The sequence below is a fragment of the Palaemon carinicauda genome, chromosome 36 (assembly GCF_036898095.1).
Source record: "Palaemon carinicauda isolate YSFRI2023 chromosome 36, ASM3689809v2, whole genome shotgun sequence".
Taxonomy (NCBI): domain Eukaryota; kingdom Metazoa; phylum Arthropoda; class Malacostraca; order Decapoda; family Palaemonidae; genus Palaemon; species Palaemon carinicauda.
In genome coordinates, this window is record NC_090760.1 from 36,012,118 (window position 1) to 36,022,664 (window position 10,547).

Consider the following 10,547-nt stretch of genomic DNA (forward strand, 5'->3'; position numbering starts at 1 on the left):
CTTCCAAATTCTGCAGAACATGGTACAGTAAAGCATGGATTCTTCACAGTTTCTCGAATTTGTGCCTGTGCACCACTGATTTTGCCACTCAATACAGATGCAGTATCGTAGCACTGTTCTGTTAGTTTATAAATATTCAAGCCAAGATTAGGGAGCTTCTCTAACAACTCTTTAGCTGTAGAAGTAGTATCAAGATTCTTCAAAGAAATTAAACCTATGAACATTTTATTTATTGTTTCGTTTATGACATTCCTATTGCAGACATAGAGCTGCTCAGTAATACGAACATCTCCAGTCTCATTAGATATTACTGCTAAGAAGTGTGATGACTGCTTATTTGGCTATGGCATCAAGCACACAATTGGCTACAGCTTTAAGAAGATAATTTTTTACTTGAATCAGATGTATACTAGGCATTTAATGGAATCTTTTTTTTTCAGGTCACAAAATATCTCAGACACTTTGCTCATCAAGTCAAAACTTTCCACGAAGGCGCCATTATTTAATGAACTTCCGCTTTGTTCATAACCCCTGGAAGCTAAGTTTCTTTTAGCAATTGTAATAACAATGATCAATAATTTCCTAATATATTCTCAATGGTGAAAAGCCTGCTCTTCATGTTGGCTATCAAGTTGTTGATGATAATCACCATGCACTAGTGAAATTTTGAGGTTGAGCCTCTTTACCAGAGCAATAACATGGTATGGGCCTTTTTCAGGCTTCAATGCCTTTTCATGTATTTTCTTCTAGTTACCTTGATGAGAGCAGGCGTGTGCAGAAGGAAATCGACCTTTACGGAACACTACCTCAAGAACGGTTCCAGCTCAGCTCGGGCGTGGTCACTCAACAGGGGATCTAACAGTAGCCTGCGCATTGCATACTCCATGTTAAATGGTGAGAACTAGAGTGTCTCGTATCCCTATCCCCTCCCCTTACTTATCATGCGTTAGCCGTGGAAACAAGAAGACTCTGTCTAAGTGAGTGGTCTTCTGACTTATTTTAGATGTATTTTTTACCATAATTGGTGAATTATTTTGCCTACAGGCATAACCCTTCTCCTCAACCTACAGTTGCATGAAACCTGTGTTGGTAAATTTCATTTCTCAGTTCCCTACATTAGCACTAAAGAGTCAGCATGCAAAGCATTAAACTGTTACTTAGTATTTAAGCCATTCATACCTAGCATACCAATCACATTGAAAAGACCTGGTCTGAGAACTAAACCATACTTTTGGCTACATTTTTAGTCTTGGTTGTATGGGTACATCTTCAGGTCTCATGGCTGAATATGAGATGGCACTACATGTAAGGAACATGTAACGTATTATATGAAGTAAGCATCTGTTTAACGCATCGAAATTTCAGAAAATAATGAAAATGCTCTTCACTGATTTTAATGAAAATTGAGGATCATTCTGTTAAATTATCTGTCTAGGTATTTACTAACAAAAATACTTCTTACTGAATCATCCTCTGACTGTGATCTACGACTTTCCTTAGATATTTGATATATAGATGTTAAGTTGCTAGTATCTGAGGGTTGCATGTAGATAAGGGACACTGTAAGTTTCTAAAGGATATGGTGGGTCAGTGCTTTTACGGGGATGAGGCTTCATCTTGGGAATGCTCAGCTGCAACCTAGCCCCCTTGATGACGTCGCTGTGCATAGTTCGAGGATTTGGTAATTGCAAGTTTTTTTTCAAGACCTTGCCGTACTACGACGTATATTAGCGAGCTTCAGCATACTCTGAGGTCAAGAAACACTTACCCATAACATTTTTGAAATACGATAGATTATTTTATACGCTGGCTATATTGTGTGGCATGGCCATGAGGGCTAATGGAAAAGCATCGTCCTATATGAAGAGATATCAAAAGAGGCTATGAATCCCTCTACTTTCAATCTCTTATTCCTTCTCGAAATATGTTTTTAATTAATTTAATATTCTAATCATATTATATCCATATTGCCATTAAATCACAGTAAACGCATACAATTCCCCCCCCCCCACCAAAGGCAAAAAAGATATTGGAGCTTCCTCCCGTAGGAGCATCTTACCATAGCAAAAGAGTCTCTTCTACCCTTACCAAAAAAAAAGTAGCCACTGAAGAATTACGTTACAGTAGTTAACCCCTTGAATGAAAAAGCACTTTTTGTTTTTCTTAGTGCTGTCAATTGTACGCGGAAAGAGGAGAATGTGTAAAGAATGGGGCAAAGTATTCGGTGTTGATGTATGGACAAGAAAACTGATCCATAACGAGGAAGGGGTTCCAATGTAGTACTACCTGCCAGTCAAAGGACCCGATAACACTCTAGCAGTAGTACTCAACGGAGGCCTGATGGCTTGGGCTACCTACTACCTCCAAAACATGATATCCTAAAAATAATGATGAAAAAATAATCTTTTTATGCAGTTACAATTCTCGCCAAAACAAATGAGTCGCCTGTGGATAAAATTCTTTGTTCAACTACAATAATAATTTTCTTATACTTACTTATCTTTGTAAATACTATAAAAATGTGTAAGCGATTGAACACTTGTGTTCTGAGAATGTTCAAGATAACTATTCTTTTTTTTAATATTAGTATACCTATAACTATAATAGGAAAATTTCACCTCATATGGAAACACTTATCACCTGAAATAAAAGAGGATATTCAATTTCCCTCTTCCTCTTCTAAGGTACGGGAAAATATTATAAAGTTTTAAAGAAAAAGTCAGGATAGCAGAATCTCATTAGCTATGTAAAATAGACTTAATTTTTCACCTTAAATATAATGACATGCATCAAGCGTTGCGAGAGATTTTCAGTGGAAAATATTTATAAATAGGAAGACATCATCATCATACACCGTGCATTTTGTCACGGATAGTCTGCTCTGGTTCATTTCTCTTTATTATGTTGCTAAAAGAATTAATCCATTTCAGAACTTATTCAATATCTGCAACCATAATAAACTATTATACAATTGTAATTATATATGCATTTCCCTATTCTATACCAAGAAATATATGATTACATAACTATGGAAAGGTAAGACTGTATGGTAACTCTCTCTCTCTCTCTCTCTCTCTCTCTCTCTCTCTCTCTCTCTCTCTCTCTCTCTCTCTCTCTCTCTGGGCAATTATAGAAAACACTCATTAGAAACGCTCTTCACTTTCATTAACGTGAAAAGTTTCTTTCTTGTAATATACGAACTTTCAAAAACTGACACTGATTTACGATATCATATTTTTTCTCCCTCTCTGAACTTCCATTTTTCTAATATTTCATTAAGAAACCAGGATAAAAGTACGTCATTTTCGCTATGTATCTACATGAAAACACGCATACACAAATATATATATATATATATATATATATATATATATATATATATATATATATATATATATATATATATATATATATATATATATATATATGTTAGGAACTCTGTTATTCGGAAGAGATATTTAACAAAAATCCCTTATTTTACCTTAAATATAAAATAATTTGTCCAAGCGTTTACTGGGTCTTCCAACAAAATTACTTTTACTACGATAGCTTGTAGGCTAAAGAGTAAAGTTTACCAGCAATACAGAGAATAAAAACACACTTTGAGGGGGTAATTGAAAACAAACGTAAAAATTAGGATTTATTACAAGAAGTTATTAGCACACATCCTCGAATTATTGGCTGAAGGCACAGTCACATACACTTACAACTACCATTCAGTCTTACAGCTAACCTTCATTCAAATGATAGTTAGAGGGAAAGTATCGAGGAGAAGGGAGAAAACCAACTTTCACACAAAGTCAATAATAAGTGAGAGATTAAAGAAAGAAAGAAAAGCTTAGCCTAACTGCACACAATATTTATGAAAATGTACCATTACATATATATATGTTCCCACGTTACGGACGAAAACACAATTCCAGCACTGAAACAGTTTAGTTTCGAAGGCACTCCGGCTTTAGTCCTCCCAAGACACTATTCCCCAATCACAAGGAAAAGTATATATTCGCGGATACGAAGAATAAACATAATCAGAAGCTTACTTTTCTTCACGACCAAGAGGCCTCCTAACGACTCTCAGAAGATCTCGAGACAACGGCCGTTTTTAGGATTCTAGGGGCGTCACCATAACTAGTCGAGAGGACTCAAGACGTAGATGATGACGATGGTCTCGGTACACTTGGAAGCTCGCGAACACAACCGCAGCCAAAAAAAGGGGGTTAGGTGTATACATCCAAAGGACATTGATACATCAGCAGCAGAGTCCACTCGAAGCAAGACTTCCAACAAAGTATACATAGCAGAGCATTTGTGCAAGGTGGTGATCGCCACACAGATCAACGGGCCGTGAAAATAAAGGGCGAGAACTCCTCCACAAGAGAGCCGAAAACAATCTGCCCTCCATCCAGACGAAAAATATGTAAATCGCCTCTTAAACAGTCCAACGTGGCAGGAGACAGAAGACGAAACTACCAAAACACTCATACATGAAAGTAAAGAGAACATTTCATGGGCGGAGTACCAATTAGCAAATAACATTCGGTGGGGGAGCGCAACAATACAAAACTTGACCCAAGAATTCGAGGCTCAAATGAACTGATAAAAATTTAATAAACAAATGTTTACTTTAATGGAGCCACAAGATAAAACTTAAGTAGCTGATATTACAGCCCCCCACCAATAAGAAAAAAAATATATATATATATATTTTTTTTAAACTGAATTATGAACTTACATTGATAATAAAAGAAAGGGTAAACTTAAAGATAATTAGTAGAGTACCAAAGCAGATTCTAAACTATTAAAGAGAAAAAAAAATGGTGAACATAATTATACTAAACATAATCTGAAATGAAAAACAAAATAATTAGACTGCAAAAATATATATATATACATATAAAGTAAACACTAATGACCGTCCACTCTCTCATAAACCCTGGACAAAGCATCAGGCACAATATTCTTCCTGCCGGCAATATGCTTAATGATAAGGTTGTACTCCTGGAGTACCAAACTCCATCTAAGTATTCGTGAGTTTTTGTTCTTAAAACGGTTAATGAAAATCAATGGATTATGATCCAAGTAAACTTCTATTTGGGAGGAGTGATTTGATAAATAAATATTAAAATGATTTAGCGCTTTAATTAAAGCAAGAGCCTCCTTTTCTATTGTCGAATATTTCCTCTCGGCTGGTGACAATTTCTTTGAGAAGAAAGCTACTGGATGATTAATTCCTTCTTGGTCTCCCTGGAGAAGTACTGCACCCAATCCGGTGTCGCTCGCATCTGTGGCTAAAGAGAAAGGGAGAGAAAAATCGGGGGATCGCAAAAGAGGGTAGCTTGTCAGAGCGCCTTTTAACTTTTCAAAAGCCTCCTGACAATCACTATCCCAAACAAACTTTACATTTTTCTTTAATAGATCTGTTAAAGGAATGGCCAGATCAGAGGAATTTCTAATAAATCTGTTATAATATCCTACCATACCGAGGAACCTTCTCACACCTCTCCTGTTGGTAGGGACAGGAAAAATCGTTATGGCTTCTACATTCGCCTTTTTAGGAGCTACTTCACCCAGACCAATTTCATGTCCTAGGTAAACAACCTTGGCTCTGGCAAAGTCACTCTTTCTCAAATTTATAACAAGACCACCTTTTCGAAGCTTTTCAAACAGTGCCTTAATTCGATTAATGTGAGTGGGCCAGTCATCGCTGTAGATCACCAAATCGTCTATGTAGACAACACATCCTTCCAAATCACAGGTTATCAAGTTCATCAACCTCTGGAAGGTGGCGGCTGCGTTTTTCATGCCGAATGGCATAACCAAACACTCGTACAGTCCATCACCCGTCACAAAAGCTGAAATTTCCCTTGCCCGAGGAGTAAGACCGACCTGCCAGTACCCTTTTAATAGGTCAAACTTACTGATAAATTTAGCGGACCCTATGCGGTCGATACAGTCCTCCACCCGAGGCAAAGGATAAGAATCTGTTTTAGTAACCTCGTTGATTTTACGATAATCAAAGCACAGTCGATTTTGCCCTCCTTCCTTCTTTACAAGAACCACAGGAGAACTCCACGGACTAGTGCTAGGAGTTATCAAATTATGGTCTAACATGTATTTAACCTCTTCCTTAACTATATCCCTTTTTACGGGATTTAACCTGTAAGGGCATTGTTTCATAGGTTGGGTGTCCCCAACGTCTACATCATGTTCTAAAATAGTAGTCAATCCCGGTGCATCCTGAAAAAGGTCTTTATATTGATTTATTAAGTCAACAAGGGAAGAAGCTTTATCTGGATCCAAATGCTGAAATTTCAAAGAAAGGTTATTAAGGACATCAGAATTATTTGATAAAATATTTGGTCCAATTGTCAATTCTTCATCAACTTCGGTAACCACCTCAACTAAAGAAATTGGTCCTACTTCTACTTCTTCACTACTTCTACTAACATAAGGTTTTAACATATTTATATGGCAATGTTGAGACTTCCTCCTACGTCCAGGAGTCTCCACTAAGTAATTTACTTCACTCATTTTCTTTAACCCTGGATAGGTACGGTGGGTCGTTTGCGACCCCGAGCGTCAAAAAAAAACAGGTTTTTCTCACGTGACTCACCCCTGTGACTGAATTTGTGGGTGATCGACCTGCAGGAGGTGTCTCCCCTACACGCTCTAGTAGTGTCCAGATGTGCATTGCTGTAGCTGTACTCCTTCCCCGATTTCTGAGACGCGTCGGGGTCGTTCGCGTCCGAGTTTACCCTTCTGAGGTAGTTTGCATAATTATCAAAGTTATTACGTATTATGAAATTGTCGTAGAATGGTGCAACTTGTATAGGTTATCAGTTGTGGAAAGTCTTGGTGGATTGTTTGGCTACCATGTGCATGTTTTTTTTTTTAGTTAAAATGTCGTTCATCACCACGAGGACCATTTTACCGCGAGTGCCCCTTTTTCATTTTTTTTCATTTTTTTGCCAAGTCATTTTTCCGTAAGATATTGCCAAATAGTGTCGTAAAACTTTTGCTTGTTTAGTGTTGGAAAGTGTGTCTAGATGATCTGGCTACCCATGCATGACTTTGTTTTTGTCAGATACGACGTAGTTATTGGTATATTGGGTATTTAACTGCGGTTACCAATTTCTGTTTTTTTTCAATATTTGTAAAAATTACTACGTAGTAAGGAATTGCCGTATATTATTCATTTTTTTTTCATGTTTATGTGTTAGAAAGTGTGCCTTGATGGTTGGGCTAACACGTGCATGTCTTTTTTTTTATCTGAGATGTCGTATATTAGAATGTCGGGCATTTTACCGCGAGTGTCCCTTTTTAATTTTTTTAAATTTTTTTGCCAAGTCATTTTTCCGTAAGATATTGCGAAATAGTGTCGTAAAACTTTTGCTTTTTTAATGTTGGAAAGTGTGTCTAGATGATCTGGCTACCCATGCGTGATTTTGTTTTTGTCAGATACGACGTAGTTATTGGTATATTGGGTATTTAACTGCGGTTGCCAATTTCTGTTTTTTTTTTCAATATTTGTAAAAATTTACTACGTAGTAAGGAATTGCCGTATATTATTGATTTTTTTTTCATTTTTATGTGTTAGAAAGTGTGCCTTGATGGTTGGGCTAACACGTGCATGTCTTTTTTTTTTATCTGAGATGCCGTATATTAGAATGTTGGGCATTTTTCCGCGAGTGCCCCTTTTTATTTGTTTTGCATTTTTTTGCTTAGTCATGTTACCGTAAGGAATTGGCAAGTAGTGTCGCAAAACTTATATTTTCATAGTGTTGAAAAGTGTTTCTAGATGATCTGGCTACCCATGCCTATTTTTTTTTTAGCCAGATATGGCGTATATATAAGTATGTGTTCGATTTTCCTGTGATTGCCATTTTTTCGTTTTTTCCCATTTCTTTCAAAATTACTACGTACTAAGGAACTATCACAGAGTAATATTTCATTTATATGTTTATTTGTCGGAAAATATGCCTTGATGGTTTGCCTAGCACGTGGCTGAAATTTTTTTTTTCTGAAATGCCGTATATTAGAATGGCCATTTTTCCACGAGTGCCCCTTTTTATTTGTTTTGCATTTTTTTGCTTAGTCATGTTACCGTAAGGAATTGGCAAGTAGTGTCGCAAAACTTATATTTTTATAGTGTTGGAAAGTGTTTCTAGATGATCTGGCTACCCATGCCTATCTTTTTTTTAGCCAGATATGGCGTATATATAGGTATGTGTTCGATTTTCCGGTGATTGCCATTTTTTCGTTTTTTCCCAATTCTTTCAAAATTACTACGTACTAAGGAACTATCACAGAGTAATGATTCCTCTAGATGTTTATTTGTCGGAAAATTTTGTTTACTTTTTTTTTTATTGAATATCATCAAATTTTTTTAGCTAAAATATTGTTTTACATTTTTTTTTTCGATTTTATTTCCCTTCAAAAAAATTTTTTGGGTCAGAATTTTAATTTTATAGTCGTAAAATAATCGACAATTATCCAGCAACCCACCATACAATTTTTATGCATATCCAATAATAATTAGATTAGTAAATAACACCTTGAAATTGACATACCCTTCCTACATTTCAAGTGGCAGATTAGGGAGTCTGAGTCATTGTGGTTGGCGGCCATTTTGTGGACATATCCGAAGCGTAAGCTGCCCTATCTATATATATTCTTGTTCCCTATAGAATTTGTGATATTTTGGTATATTTTTACCTGCATAAATATCATATTATATATTAAATATATGTATTTTTTTACGAAGTTTCCAAGTACTCAAAAAATTACCTTTAGATATGGCCCCTGATATAAATGTAATTTACAAAATAATGAAGATTTTTTCACATATTTCTATTTTAGGATAACATATGTTTATTCCCTAAAAAAATTAGCCACTTCCTATTTCATTTGGGTACCCAAAAAAATTCATGAAATTTGGACAATTTTTTTTGGCCAAAAAAAGTTACCCTTTTTTTCTCATTTCAGATCTTCACCTCCATGGGTCTGACTTCATCCAAAATACATCAAGATGTGTCCTAAACATTCAAGAATCAATTCCTAAAAGGATTTGTGTATATATGTATAAACTTTTTTTTATGAATTTTTATGTCAGGTCTTTTTTTTTTTACTTAATTTTTTAAAATATTTATAATAAATAGTTTTTCTGCAGATGAGTAGTATTTATCTTTACAGTTGTTTTAAGCATTCATTGAAGTTTTTTTTGGCAAAAGAAAAAAGGAGGTTACTGCAAAAACTGATTTTTCAAGAATTTTTTTTGGCGTCGGGGTCGTTCGCGTCCGAGTATACCCTTAAAGGGGTGTCCGAGGACCGTACCTATCCAGGGTTAAAATTCTCCACGGCCCAGAAAATTGTGCCTTGAGAGGATTCCCAGGCATAGGAAGCAAAACCAGAACTCTGTCACCTGGTGAAAATTCTCTGTGTCTCGATTTTATATCATAATTACTTTTCATTACAGCTTGCCCTTTTGCCAAATTTTCTTTAGCAAAAGACCAAGCATTTTGAAGTTTAGCTTGCAAATTCGATATATAGTCCAGTACATTGATTTCCGGGGTTTCCCCCTCCCAGTGCTCCCTGACCACATCAAGAGGACCTCTCACACTATGACCAAAGACTAGATTGAAAGGAGAGAACCCAATAGTTTCATTTGGAATAGATCTAATAGCAAATAATGCATATGGCAATTCTTTGTCCCACTCGCTACCAGTCTCGAAACAAAATTTCTTCAGAACACTCTTCAAAGTTTGGTGGAACCTCTCCACCTGACCCTGACTTTCAGGATGGTAGGGAGTTGAGGTTGTATGTTTGACTCCTAACTCCTCCATCTTCCTTTTGAAATTTCTGCTGGTAAAATTTGTACCGCAATCAGTTTGCAAAACCTTGGGAAAACCAAACCTAGTAAAGAATACAATTAATGCCTCCATGATTTTCTCACTCCCTATTCTCCGTAAGGGAATAGCCTCAGGGAAGCGTGACATCCTATCTATTATGGACAAAATATACTCATTGCCACTTCGTGTTCGCGGCAACGGACCAACCACATCTACTATGACTTCCCTAAAGGGTTCCCCGACAGCAGGAATTGGAATTAAAGGAGCTCTAGGTACCTTTTGATTTGGCTTACCCACGATTTGGCAGGTGTTACAAGAGTGGACATGTTTTTTTACATCTGTGCGCATCCCAGGCCAGAAGAAATGTTCGGCTAACTTCTGAAACGTCTTCCGGACACCGAAATGTCCGGCAAGATTGTTCTCATGAGACAACCATAACAATTTCCTCCGATACTTCTCGGGAACTACTAACTGACGGACCACTTCTATCTGGTCAGCAGGAGCTTCCACTGCTCTACTGACCCTATATAGTAGACCATCTTCTTTAACAAAATAAGGTTTGGAGGAATCATTTACAATAGATTCAGTAGTCACATCATTAAATTCCCTTGATTGGGCTTCCTTCAAGGCCTCGGGTTCCCAGTCAACATCATCAAAAATTATACTACTCAATTTGCCACTAGTCACAAGGTCAGT